This window comes from Neopsephotus bourkii, unplaced genomic scaffold, assembly GCF_033783945.1.
Source record: "Neopsephotus bourkii isolate Nb327-2 ecotype Australia unplaced genomic scaffold, CSIRO-AGI_Nbou_v1 NB_1637, whole genome shotgun sequence".
Taxonomy (NCBI): Eukaryota; Metazoa; Chordata; class Aves; order Psittaciformes; family Psittacidae; genus Neopsephotus; species Neopsephotus bourkii.
Genome location: NW_026902112.1, coordinates 6,237,446 through 6,250,382, shown reverse-complemented (window position 1 = coordinate 6,250,382; position 12,937 = coordinate 6,237,446). Strand labels below are relative to the sequence as shown.

The 12,937-nt window shown below is 46.0% G+C and overlaps 1 long non-coding RNA gene across 1 annotated transcript in view; it reads right to left on the bottom strand.

The window, feature by feature from the left end:
- The window catches only part of LOC133223453 (uncharacterized), a 73,918-nt gene extending 69,251 nt beyond the window's left edge, over positions 1–4,667 (bottom strand). The window contains exon 1 of the long non-coding RNA XR_009728578.1: positions 1,997–4,667. This is a non-coding gene — a long non-coding RNA (uncharacterized LOC133223453). The remainder of the gene's footprint in view (positions 1–1,996) is intronic.
- Positions 4,668–12,937: the final 8,270 nt, after the last annotated feature.

The window sequence follows — 12,937 nt, the reverse complement described above, 5'->3', positions numbered from 1 at the left end:
TTTGTCAGTTATAGGCTATTTCTGAAAGCATTCTCCATCACTTGAATTCCAATGCTGTCTTCCAAAAAAACCACTTGAACCTCTTCCCATAATGTTATCTTCTGCAAACTGTGTAAGAGCATGCTCTCTATCACCAGGAAAGCTGACGAGAACATCCAACCATTGTGAAATTGGGGTAGAACTGACCTTGGGTGGTGGAAAGTGAATAACTTGTAAGTTCTCTTTGAGCATGACTTTTTCAGACAGTTGTGCTCTCTGCCTTATAGCAATTTCCTCCGAATAAAGATGTTCCTCCTTCTCAGGAAGCCCATGGCTTGCTCCAGCTGGTAGAAGTTTCCTCATGCCTCATCACAGAAGTGGCTTCAGGGGCTTGATATGCTGGACTTTGCTGATGTGGGGCATCCTCTGGGTTAAGCAGTGCTCATCTAGACCAGTTTTCTTCATCTGTCAGTGAGGACATTTCACAGGGCTATGCCAAGATGTTTACTACAGCCAAGAAAACTGTTTCGCCTTTATCCACTGGGTTAAAGAACTAAACTAAATTCATGTGATATGCTTTATTCTTAACAAATCCATGTTGGCTGCTTCTAGTAGGCTTGTAATACTCTAGGGATGAGCAAATAGTTTGTTGTATTATCTTTCCAAGTATCAGAGCTGCAATGCTTGATTTACAGTTATGGGTCCTCCCTCCGTTTTTTAAAGACATGATTTGTTTTAACATAAATCAGCAGAGCTGCCATGCAGGTTACACCCATAGAAATGGATGCAAAAATGCAAGGAAAGATGCTGGGCACTGAAACTGAATCCTTCCTATCTTACCCTGTGAGAAGAGTGTTGGATTTATCTCAGCCAGCTACAATTTTCCCAAACAGTCCCTGCTCACCATGCAAGAGCTGGTGCAGCCTGGATGAGGCCATCCTAGTTTGGATGGTAGAAGTTTTAGAATACAGCTGTAGCCAACCATGTCAGTCAGTCCTGAACAAGATAATGGCCTCAGTATTGTTATTCCAGCAGGTTGAAGAGGGTGAATCTGACCCTTCTATTCTGCCCTCATGAGACCCCACTTGCAGCACTATGTGCTGTTCTGATATCCTTGACATAAGAAGGACAAGGAGCTATGGAAGCAAGTCTAGAGGAGGCCATGAGGATGATCAGGGGGCTGAAGCACCTCCCATATGAAGACAGGCTGAGAAAGCTGGGGCTGTTCAGCCTGGAGAAGAGAAGGCTATGTGGAGATCTCATAGAAGCCTTCCAGTATCTGAAGGGGGCCTACAAGATGTGGGAAAGGGACTTTTCATTAGGGACTGTAGTGAAAGGACAAGGGGTGATGGGTTCCAGCTAAAACAGGGGAAGTTCAGGTTAGATATAAGGAGGAAGTTCTTTACTATGAGGGTGGTGAGGCACTGAAACAGGCTGCCCAGAGAAGTGGTAAATGCTCCATCCCTGGCAGCATTCAAGGCCAGGTTGGACAGAGCTTTGGTCAACATGGTCTACTGTGAGGTGTCCCTGCCCATGGCACAAGGATTGTAACTGGATGATCTTAAGGTCCTTTCCAACCCAAACCATTCTATGAGTCTATGATTTTGTAGATTTTGCCTCACTGATCACTATAGAAGAAAACCAACAGAATGCTTTCAGGTTTTGGATATAATTAACCAAGCAGGTAAACAAAGGACCATGATCCACTTCTCACAAAAGAAAGAGACTGGGGAAATGGCTGATGGCAAAAATTTTTGTGTGTTCGATACATCCCCATGAGAGGGGGTCTGACACAGTAAAACACAGCATAACACATAGCCCTTCAGGACAGCAGATCAGTTGCTAAGGCTGGATAACTCCCTCTGCCCTCCATCTAGTCTGTCCTCAGCACCTGAGGGTGTTCAGAAGAAATTTCAGGTAGGGTATATTCAGCCATAGGAATTAATTCACAGCCAGTCTCTGGAGCTACATTAAGCCATGTTTCCAATAAGGTATACAATTAATTTTTAGGTAATACCTGTACATGGTGTTCTGCGCAGAATGCTGAAGGTTGGTAGAGGTCCATTCATAAAAAAGTGATGGCAACCATGGCCTCCATGGTGTACACAGATGTTGTTCTGATCTAGCGAGACATTAGGGAGAAAAGTTAACACAGCAAGGCAAAAGACGTATCACAGTAAAAGATTTCTATCACAATTAAGAAGAGAACAGGGTAAAAGTATATCTGTTCACCAGAGTGGAGTAATTGCTAAAGATAATCTAATTATGGACTAAGACCAGACAAAAAACACCTTTTCTTTTCATTTTCAGTGAGACAGATGACTCCGTGGAGGGGTCTCAGAAGTGAGCAGAGACTATAATGATCTCCAGCCAAATCCTTCTGATAGGTGTAGCAGGAGAGCAGAGGTGTGACAAGGGCAGGTTTGATGGTCTGTGATGAGACCAAAGCAGAGCCAAAGCCTTACTGAAGATCCACTTGCAAACTGTTCCCAAAGCTAGCACATCAAACCAGAAGAGAGTTGACTTTGAAGGGTTTGTTTTTATTAGAAGACAAATTAGAATGATCTGTTTTTTAAATAGATAAAATTGGATGTTCTGGGTGAGAGACTTCAGTGTTGAAGACACTCTAAGTAAGTGTCCGTCTGTATGTTCTCCCTTTGTGAAACAGGCAATGAAAGCTTCTCAAGGGCAGATCTTGCCTGAGCAGCCTCATGGATGAGCTGATGGACTGAACTGCTCAAGGTGTTGATTTTGGCAGGGTTTGGCCATGCCCAAGCGCTGGCCATGGGGTTTCAGGGCTTCCTCTATGTGACCAAGCTGAGCCCCTTAGCCAGACAGGGGGCAGTGGACTCTCTGTCCTTAAGGGTTTTCATAGCTTCGTAGGATAAAGCCATGGCTGAGCCCACCAACTGCTACTTAGAGGGAGCCCTGCTTTGAACGAGTGGTTGGACCACAGACCTCCAGAAGTCTCTTCAATGACTCTGTGAGTACAACAGCGGTGAAACAAAAATGTGGTGAACTAGTTTTTATAAGTAAGGAAAGTAATATAAGTCAGGAAGAACATTTGCAGTCACTGCAAGAGTGCTCCCATGCCTGGAATATGCAGGTTGAAGATTAAGTCCTCTTGAAGACAAACTGCAATAAGGGTCATAAGGATAGATCACACCTTCTTTATTTTGAACATATAAATTGTTTTGTTCTGATTTTTAAGGAAAAAAACCACCCCGCTTCTGTCTTTCCAAGGGAAGCATAGCAGTAAATGCTCCTTGCAAAGGTATGGCTGAGAAACTAGCGCTATGTTCATACCATTGCTGGAGGGATGGTGTGCTTGGGATCTCTTACAGAGCCCAAAAGTGCTGCTCAGTGTGCAACACATCTTCTGTCCCTTTGTTGGACTCCAAACATTGTGTTTGGACACAGGTGGCAAATCCAAAAGTAGTCAGGAGCTGAGAGCTGCCATTTTAAATGCAGGTATGAATCCAACCTGTCTTGTGCAAAGGGTTTCCACATTTCTAGAAGTAAGAATGAGTGGAAATTAGGGCCTTCCTAAAGGCAAGCTATCACCAGCCAGAAGATCTGTAGGGTCCTACCTATGTTGGGGGCAACGGCTAAGTCTGAAAACCCACATTCCATCAAGTACTCCATTGGGAGGAGCAGGAATGGGATGTAGGAACCGTGACTGATAGAAACTATGGATGCTGTAAGAGTGTAATAACTGGCAAAGCTGAAAGTGGGTCTCAGAGGCCTGTAGTGTGCAGCTACGGTCCCAAGCAAATGCTGCCACCCATCAATCCCCTCTGGAAATCTGTGATCACATCTAACTGATTGAGTTCAGAAAAGGCAAATTCAGTGTGGACTAGGTGAAAGGAAGGACTTTCTGAAGGACCACAGGAATGGAGAACCTATTTTATAATGTCCTGTTTCATAACGAGTCTTGTTTAGCCTGGCAGAAGAGTGGCTGCAACGGAACATGACTGCTTTCTACAAATACAGCAGGGAGGGAAACACTGGGGAGAACTATGTAAGTGAAAAGCCAGTTCTGGTGAAAAAACAAGTGGTATAAATTGGCCCAGAAAAGAATTAGTCCAGAAGATTTCTAACCACCCAAATAGGAATGTCCTAAGGCTGCCTAATAGCTGCTGTGCATTGAGGGGGACCAACCAAACTATTCTTCTGACAGAGTTTGGCAGTTTTTGAACCAGATCATGGGGCTGTTTGTAATAGCACATGATGGGACTGTCACCCAGGAGCTGTTCTGCCTCTGGCCCTGCAGGGCTGGTGTGCTGGAGGGCAGAGATGCTGCATCCCCCATGCTGTTCTGCCATCAGGGATAAGTTACACTGCTCTTTAAGTTGCTTTAATAAACACACCCTGAGTGTTTGCTTTTGCTTTCACAGATTTCTTGTTAATCTCAACACTTTGTTCTCCTGATGTCCTAGGGAGATACTGAAGTCCAGCCAAAGGACCAACGCCTTCTTTGTGCTTTATCCTCTGTTTTCCAGCATTGTCTGACACTGCTTCTCAAGCAGTAATACCTGTTATTCCCAGTTCTGTCTCTATATTCTCCTTCCCATCTCCCTCTTTCTTATTTCTTTTCTTCTGGATTGTGCTACACCTGCTTAATCTTCCCAAGCACCTTGGATCGCTGACTTCAACTCCAGCTCTTCTTCCCACCACCATTCACCACTTGCCTCCCTGATCATAGATTCATAGAATAGTTAGGACTGGAAAGGACCTTAAGATCATGTAGTTCCAACCCCTGTGTCATGATATTACTTACCTGGAAATTGATATTAGATGGAAACTATACCTACCAGATTCTGTGCCTAACTAGAGTATCGTATGGTGGAGAGCATAAATTAAACAAGAGCAGATGCACATTGATATAAAGCTTGGCTTGAGTGACCACAACTGCTCACTTCTATGAATGGACCATCAAAGACTCCAGGAGATTGCAAAGCATTTGTTGGGGGACAAGAAGCAGCACAGCTGAGTGAAGGAGGAATTTTGCTTGGCAATTTGCTTTCCTTTTTGAGGTGTCACCCTTATAGCTGGAAAGAAAGTCCTAGATCCTCAGTTCTTTACTACACAGCTCCTTCTACGTTACAGAAGGAGTTGTGTAGCACTGTTTGGTATACAGAGTGTCTGAATCAGTTGCCAGCATGCTCACGAAAGAGCAAAATATGTCCTGCTCTCAAAAATGGGTCATCTGAAAGTCAAGCAGAAAAGCATGATGATTACATACCCTAAAGTGGATGCTTAAGGTCTGTATGGTCAACTCTGCAGGCTCTGCCGACTGGATCCCTGTTGACTCTAGTGGGAATACAGACACTCAGCTTGGAGGTAGATAACCACACACAGGCATTTACATTTAACCAATTGATATGCAAGCATCAAGTGTCATTGGAGATGCCCTAGGGTATCTCAGATGCATTTACAGGACTGGCAGAAATTACACAATGGATTTGCCACCTTCTGCAGCAGGAGATGGAGGTTAGGCATAATCCTCTAGGACATCTTAAATGTCACTGAAGATCTATGTGTGGGAAACTGAATATCAAGCTCTGTGTGTCTTAATCCAGAGCTGGATCATGGCTGAGAATGCTTAGAGCTAAAATAAAGAGTTTCGTATGTGGCTGAAGAAACTGAATAAGCTGGGTTTGCAAGTTCCAAAGTTTCAGTGCAACACTTGCAACTCGATATGGATTATCCACTAAAACCAACACACACCTAGGGAAAAAGAAAACACTCATGCCTCCACAGAGAAGCAAAACCAAAGTCTGAGTAAAAGGCAGGTACCTGCTAATTGATTTATATCACAGGATACGGTGGCTGAAGACTTTGACACTGTAAATAAGAAAACAGTGTTAGAAATGGCCTAAAGTGAAATAAGATGATTGACTTTGAATGAAAACAAAGTATTCACTGGCTCAGAGATGGGAGATTAACTTGGCTGCCGGTTCGATGGATCAAAAATTGCATTGATCTAATGCCTCTGACTTTCCACATTATGTCCAGAAAATGTAACCCAAGTACAGCTAGATTGGAAGATTGCTGCCTGACAAATGCTTTTCTTCTTTTTTTTATCCTTAATGGAAAATTTCAGCTCCATTTTTCCAGCAGCCCAAAACATCCTCTGCTTCCCACATTGTGAGATGACAACAATGTTCAGCTGTCTTTGGCCTGAGTTACGGAGCCATGCCAGAAAGTGTCTCAAGTTGTGAAAAGTCTTAAATCAACACATTTTACCACTGAAGAGCAAGGAAAAACAGTTTCTAAACCATATGAAATATTCATGTCTAGCATCTTGTGAGATACCATCTGGTTAGATCAAACCAAAGCAGAGCTGATAGTGACATAGAAACACACAGGAGAGAAAGCAGGATGATGTGACTTGAAAATTCATTGTTTCATGACCTACAAAAGAGCACTGCAAACCCAGCAAGCACTGCTTCAGAAACAATTAGCTCTTCAAACACAAAAAATGTTGATCCTTTGGGTCTGTTATTAGGAAAATCATAACATACTTCAGATAAAATCATGCATCTCATGAAGGTATTGACAATTTAATTGCAATTTAGTATTTGTCTAAATATTAGTGTCTAAGAAAACCCCTAAACTACCAAACAAGCACATTTACAGCCAGAAAAATAATAAAGGAAAAAACCTGCTGCAGACATTGTGGTATCCCAGCGATTTACATTCCTAGTATATAAATACACCTTTTTTCCTTAAACCCCATTGTTACCAGGACTTGGGAGACCTGAGTTTTGCTCCTGTCTGAGCTCCTTTTCTGATATATGTCCTTGAGACAAACATTTTTCTTCTGTTCCTGATTCCCCTCCCACTTTCAGTCTCTTGCAGTGACAGTTTTACTGTGCCTTATACAATGGGGCCTCTAGGTGCTATTGCAATGTAAATAGTGGCAGCTCAGGTGCAATTGCGGGTGGAATATGGCTTTTATGATCCAGTTACAAGGTCACCATTGGGTGAAAGGATTGCTGCATAAAACATCCCTGAGCCATCAGCCTACGGCTGCCTGCCAGTTATACAATAATGTTATTCCAAATGCAGGGACACTATCTGAGGCTCTCCCAAGCTTGCCAAATTTGTGGCACTGAAGAGCATCTGTGGTAAAGCGGCCCCATGCAGGTGAGTATCAACACAGAGATGCTTAAACTGCCTTTCTCACTCTATCCCTGTTGCTTGCAATTCACCCATTCCTTCCCTCAAGGTTAATTAAGTTTCGTGACACCTTGGAGGATAAGGAAATATTGTACCCTGTTCCATGGAGGGGAAAGATGAAGGGGGCAGAAATGAAATGGCTGCCTTGGAGTGGCAGAGCTGGAATCAGGACCAGGGTAATCTCCATTCCCTCGTTGTGCTGAGTACCTCGTGATAAAACTAAAATGCGACCACTTTAACAACAGCGTCACTCACCCAGTATGGGCTCTGCAAAGGCTTTGAAAACCAGGGAAGAGAGCATCAAATGTTCCAGCCCACTTAATTTGAAAGCTGCCTATAATAAGCCCTTGGGAACATGTAAAACAGACAGGTCAAATTACACAGTTACACAAATATCACTGGATTTCTGGCATTTAGGAATAAAGGGCTTTGATCTGTTCAGTTTAAAAGTGCCTAAAACATCCATACAGTATGTTAAAATTGAACATTAAATGCTTTCCTTTTTGTATTTTCCAAAAGCTTAGCTAGAGACAATTTGCACACAGCATGACAAAACTTTCACCTTAATAACATAAATATCTATGCTTGAGTAATTTGGCACAGTGTGCAGTTGCAAAATATTTTATACTCAGTAAAATGGCAGTTCTTATCTAGTTCTTATCCACAGAAACCCTTAAAGAAACGATCTATCACCCTTTAAAAGCCCCTCTTTATTCCTCACTTTCCCATCTGTCTTATTTATAGCTCTCTCCTTTGTAAAGCCCTCCAAGATCGACAGATGAAAAGTACTCATAAAAACTCTGTGCGCCAGGATTGGAAATCAGCAGCACTTATGGATGTTATGCATACGAAGGAAACACTTCAGGATTCAAAAGCAACCCTACGTCAGTGTCCTCATCAACAATTTCACTTTAACCCAGTGCTGCTCACATAAAGTTGATGTAAATGCATCAAAGCACCTCTTAGCCCCCCTCCCACTTATATTTTCACTGTGGCTATGAGCAGGGATCCTCTCTCCCTGTTTTCTCTCATTGCACAATTGGCTTTCCATGGGCCTCTTCGGCAGCTCCAGCCCTTTGGGAAAGCAGAGTTTATTCCTCCCCTCCTCTTTCAGCCTCACATTGAGGAGGTCTGTGGTGGGGACTTGATGCCACAGAATGTCAATGCCAGGAGTGGCCTTTCTCATGGAAATCAGGCACAGAACTCCAGCATTGTTTGTGCAGGAAGGTGACACCCTTGCTTGCCCCTTTCTTTCTTTCTGGGAGATTACATTTGAACTGATGAGCTCTGGCTCTCTCACATCCTGCGAGTGCCAGAGCCTTCCTCAGGACTGATTTCCCCATCTCCTCCTTCGCCGACATTTTTGTGCCATCTCCTCTTCGTCATGTCCAATTTGTTGGTATTTGTAAGATTTCATGGTTAAAAATGCCAAATAAGTCTATTTTACATTAATTTACTCATGTTGAGGGCTATTTACCTACCCCAATATATAGAACACAAGCATGGATTCTCCCCAGGGAGAAAAAGATGTATTCTCCTCAGTGAACTAGGGGTCAACAGCAGGTGTGCAGGAAGTAAACATCTTCTCCGGGGACATGCTGGTATTAAATGGATATATCCCTGGTGGCACATTTATTTATGCCCTTCCCAAGGGCATTGCTGTTCAAAGCCTTCCTCCTGATTTGACTCAAGAGGGATTTAGGGGGAGACGGTAACATGGACACTGCTGTTTTTCAGTGCTACAAATACAAATGCCCAAGTTCTCGTGTCTGAATGTCTCATGGTGGTTGACCATCACATCAGACCCAGATGGCTGTCTGACATGTTAGCATAAAGTCAGTCCCGGTTGCTGCCATGTGGCCAAACTCATCCCCTTCACAGCCCTGCCAGCCATGTCATAAAGTCACTGATAGCTAAAAAGCTTCCTTCAAAATAATTTCATTATTAAACTTGTGCCAGACCCAGAGCAGTTTCAGGCTGAGAAACTTGGGGCTGCTCAGCCTGGAGAAGAAAAGGCTGCGTGGAGACCTCAGAGCAGCCTTCCAGTATCTGAAGGGGGCCTATAGGGATGCTGGGGAGGGACTCTTCATTAGGGACTGTAGTGACAGGACAAGGGGTAACGAGTTCAAACTTAAACAGGGGAAGTTTAGATTGGATATAAGGAGGAAATTCTTTCCTGTTAGGGTGGTGAGGCACTGGAATGGGTTGGCCAGGGAAGTTGTGAATGCACCATCCCTGGCAGTGTTCACGGCCAGGTTGGACAGAGCCTTGGTCGACACGATCTAGTGTTAGGTGTCCCTAACGGGACAGAGGGGTTGGACCTAGATGACCTTAAGGTCCTTGCCAACCCAAACCATTCTATATATGAATTCACACTGCAAGTCTTACCAGGATAGGATTTAAATTGGTTTGTTAACAGTCTGGGAGAAAGGAACTGCATTTCAAATGCAGGGAAACTGCACCCATGCTCTTTTTACACACCTTCAGGCAGGGTTTGTTAACTACATCTCAGTCTGCATGCCCAATTGATCTTGGATTATATTTCTGAATGAGTATTTATGATTATAAATCATTTCAAACTGTCATTTTACAGCTATTATGAGTATGTGGCACATACAAAGTACACAGTGCATTCTTCATGTAGAGTAGGTGAAAGATACAGTGTAATTGCTAACTGATAAAACATCCTACTTGTGTACTTATCGCAGCTCAGAGCCTCCAACATGTAATGCGTTGTAAATGCGCACACCTCTCATGAAACAAGGTACAAACCTGAGTCACACACCTGCCTTGCACAGGTTTCATGTCGTTTGTGTGGAGCCTTTTCACAGCTGACAGAGTTTGAAGCAAAGTGTTGAGACATAAAAAATTTATGCACTGAGGCATTGAGCTATGCAGCCTCCTGTATGTCATGTAGTACATGCATGGTTATCTATGCCAAGTATTTGGAGAAAGTAAATGCAATTGCCCATAAGCTCCCCAAACAATGGGAATGCTGTAAGCTGGGGTGTAGGGAAGCAGCTGAGGAGTTGAGGAGTGCTGGAATACCATGGGGTAAGGAAGAACAGCAGAGATGTTAAGGAGCAGGCAAACTACAATGGCATTAGCATGGCTTGTGCATGTGCGTGCGAAGAAAAAGCAGTGTTTGAGTTCATGTGTTAGGATTTCCCTTCTCCCTCTGGAGCAGGGGGAAATACTAACTCCGTAAGTGTGAAATAACGTCATCCCCTGTTTGCCCCTACCTCTGCTGATGGACGAGTAGCATTTACTTTAACACACTGCTCCATAGCAGCCACATCCAGCATCCCCCTGCTTGGGCTCCAACCCCTCCAACCCTGCTCTTGCTGCAGCATGTGCCTTGCAAGGACTCAGCCGTCCCTCTGTGCTCTCCTGAATGCTCATCAGTCCTCCCTGCTACATCCCCATTAACACTGCTGGGGCTTCTGGGGCGGAAGCAGTGACGTGCATGGTGGTGGTGACACAACACACATGGTGCCATAGAACCAACTACCTTGGGAAAGACTTTTAAGATCATCAAGTCCAACCATTACCCCCTCACTACCAAGGCCACCACTAACCCATGTCACCGAGGGCCTCATCTACATGGTGTGTGAATGCTTCCAGGGATGGAGACTCCAGCACTGCCCTGGGCAGCCTGTTCCAATGCCTGAGCACCCTCTTTGTTAAGACATTTTTCCTAATACCCAATCTAAACCTCCCCTGGCACAGCTTGAGATCGTTTCCTCTTGTCCTATCACTTGTTACTTGGGAGACCGACCCCACCTCACTACATCCTCCTGTCAGGCAGTTCTAGGGAGCAATATGGTCCCCCCTGAGCCTTCTCTTCTCCAGACTAACCCCTCTCCAGGTCTCTCAGGCGTTCCCCATCACACTTGTGCTCTAGGCCCTGCACCAGTTCCGTTGCCCTTCTCCGGCCCTGCTCCAGCACCTCAAAGTCTCTCTTTTAGTGAGGGGCCCAGAGCTGAACACAGGATTCGAAGCACGGCCCCCCCAGTACCTAGGGCACCGGGAACTGATCACAGAGACACCGCGCGCCTCACGCACCAGACGCGCTACGCAGAACACGCGCCCCGCGCACCGTGCGTGCTCATTGGCCACGAGGGGAAGAATGTCCCGCCCCTCCCGGCTGCGCGTGCGTGCGTGCGTAACTGGGCAGAAAGCACGGGGGGGGGGGGCTAGGGGGCAAAGAGGGGGATAAGGGGTTAGGTGTGGGCAGCGCGCGCGCGGGCTGGAAGGGGCGGGGATTGGTTGCCATGGGAGTGACGTCAAAGTGTGCCGGGGACAGGGAGCGGGGACGCGGAAAAGGTCAAAGTAAAGGCGAAGGAGGAGACGCGGCCCCGTGGGCCGGGCGGGAGCCGAGCCGAGCCGAGCCGAGCCGAGCCGAGCCGAGCCGAGCCACGGCCGAGCGGCTCCGCAGGACCCGGTGGTGAAGTGAGGGCGGCGGCCGCCAGCGAGGGGCTGCGAACAGGCCGGGTGAGGTAACCCCACCTCCAGTGCTCCCCCGCCGAGTCCCCTCACAGGTACGGGGAGCTCCGAGGTGGGGTCGGGCTGGGGCGGGGGGCGCAGGCCGCGGTCTCGCGTGGGGAGGGGACCAGGGCCGAGCTGGCGGCTGTGGGGTGGGAGGGTTGGGGGCCTGCAGCCGCCATCGGGGGCTGGGGGGGGGAGCGTGGGGAGCCCGCGGGGAGCTCCGCGCCCTTCACCGCTCCCCCCGCACCGGAGGTCGCTTTCCCACCACACAGTCCCTGGGGGCTGTGCTCCACGTCCCCTCCTTCGGCCTCGCTGATGGGAACAGAACTTGGGGCGCTTTTCTTACTGCTTATTTTTAGGGGGAGAATAAGGGGGGGTCTGTGGGGAGCTCTGCCCCTGCCCCGGCCCCAGCTTTGCATAACTTGTTTCCCCAGTTGACTTCTTTCCTCCCTGCACTTTGCCCTTGCCCGGTGGTCTGTGTATGAGGGAGTAGAACTATTCAGGGACTGGGTTTTGTCTCTAGTTAGCTGGATTGCAAACAAGGCATGTCACTTATTATATCTATCTATCTCTATATATAGCTATATATCCCTTTTTTTTTCCCTCCAGCAGCCCAGTGCTGAAGCAAGATTCTGAGCTAGCACAGAACAAGGCCCTTGGGCTTGATATTTTTTAGCAAGCCCTGGAGTGAAGCTGCTATTTAGCATGTGGAGTTTGAATGCCACAGGCAGTCTGTTGTCTCTTCATGCTCAAAGAATAATTCAGAGGAGCAGCAGTGACTCATTAATAGAAAGTATTAGTTGTATGAAGGCAAACCCAGATGAAGTTTCTTACTTTACCGCAGACCTACTCTGTGACCTTGGTTTAGTCCTTCTGCATCAGCCCTCTGTTTGCTTATGAATCGGGAACAGTGGTGCTTTCCAAAAACATCCTGTGAATAAACATACTAATGGCTGTGAAATGCTTATCTGCTGTAGTAATAACAGGTAGATAGAGATATGATTTTTACTATAGGAGGATGGAGGCTCTAGCCAGGATGCGCGTGTTTTTCTTGCAGAATTTCCCAGTAGTAGCTGCACTTTGGAAGCAGGCACTTGCATAAAAGGATGGTTAGTAACCTGTGTTACTGCACAACCCTAACTATTCTGTGATATTGCCCAACCCTAATTATTCTGTGATTCCATGGTCTGCACTGTGGTCATATCACTCTTCATACATTTATGAGAGAGTGTGTGCTAATATGCTTTCAGGAAGCTGCCATTTCACCCTTCAAATAGTTTGTGTG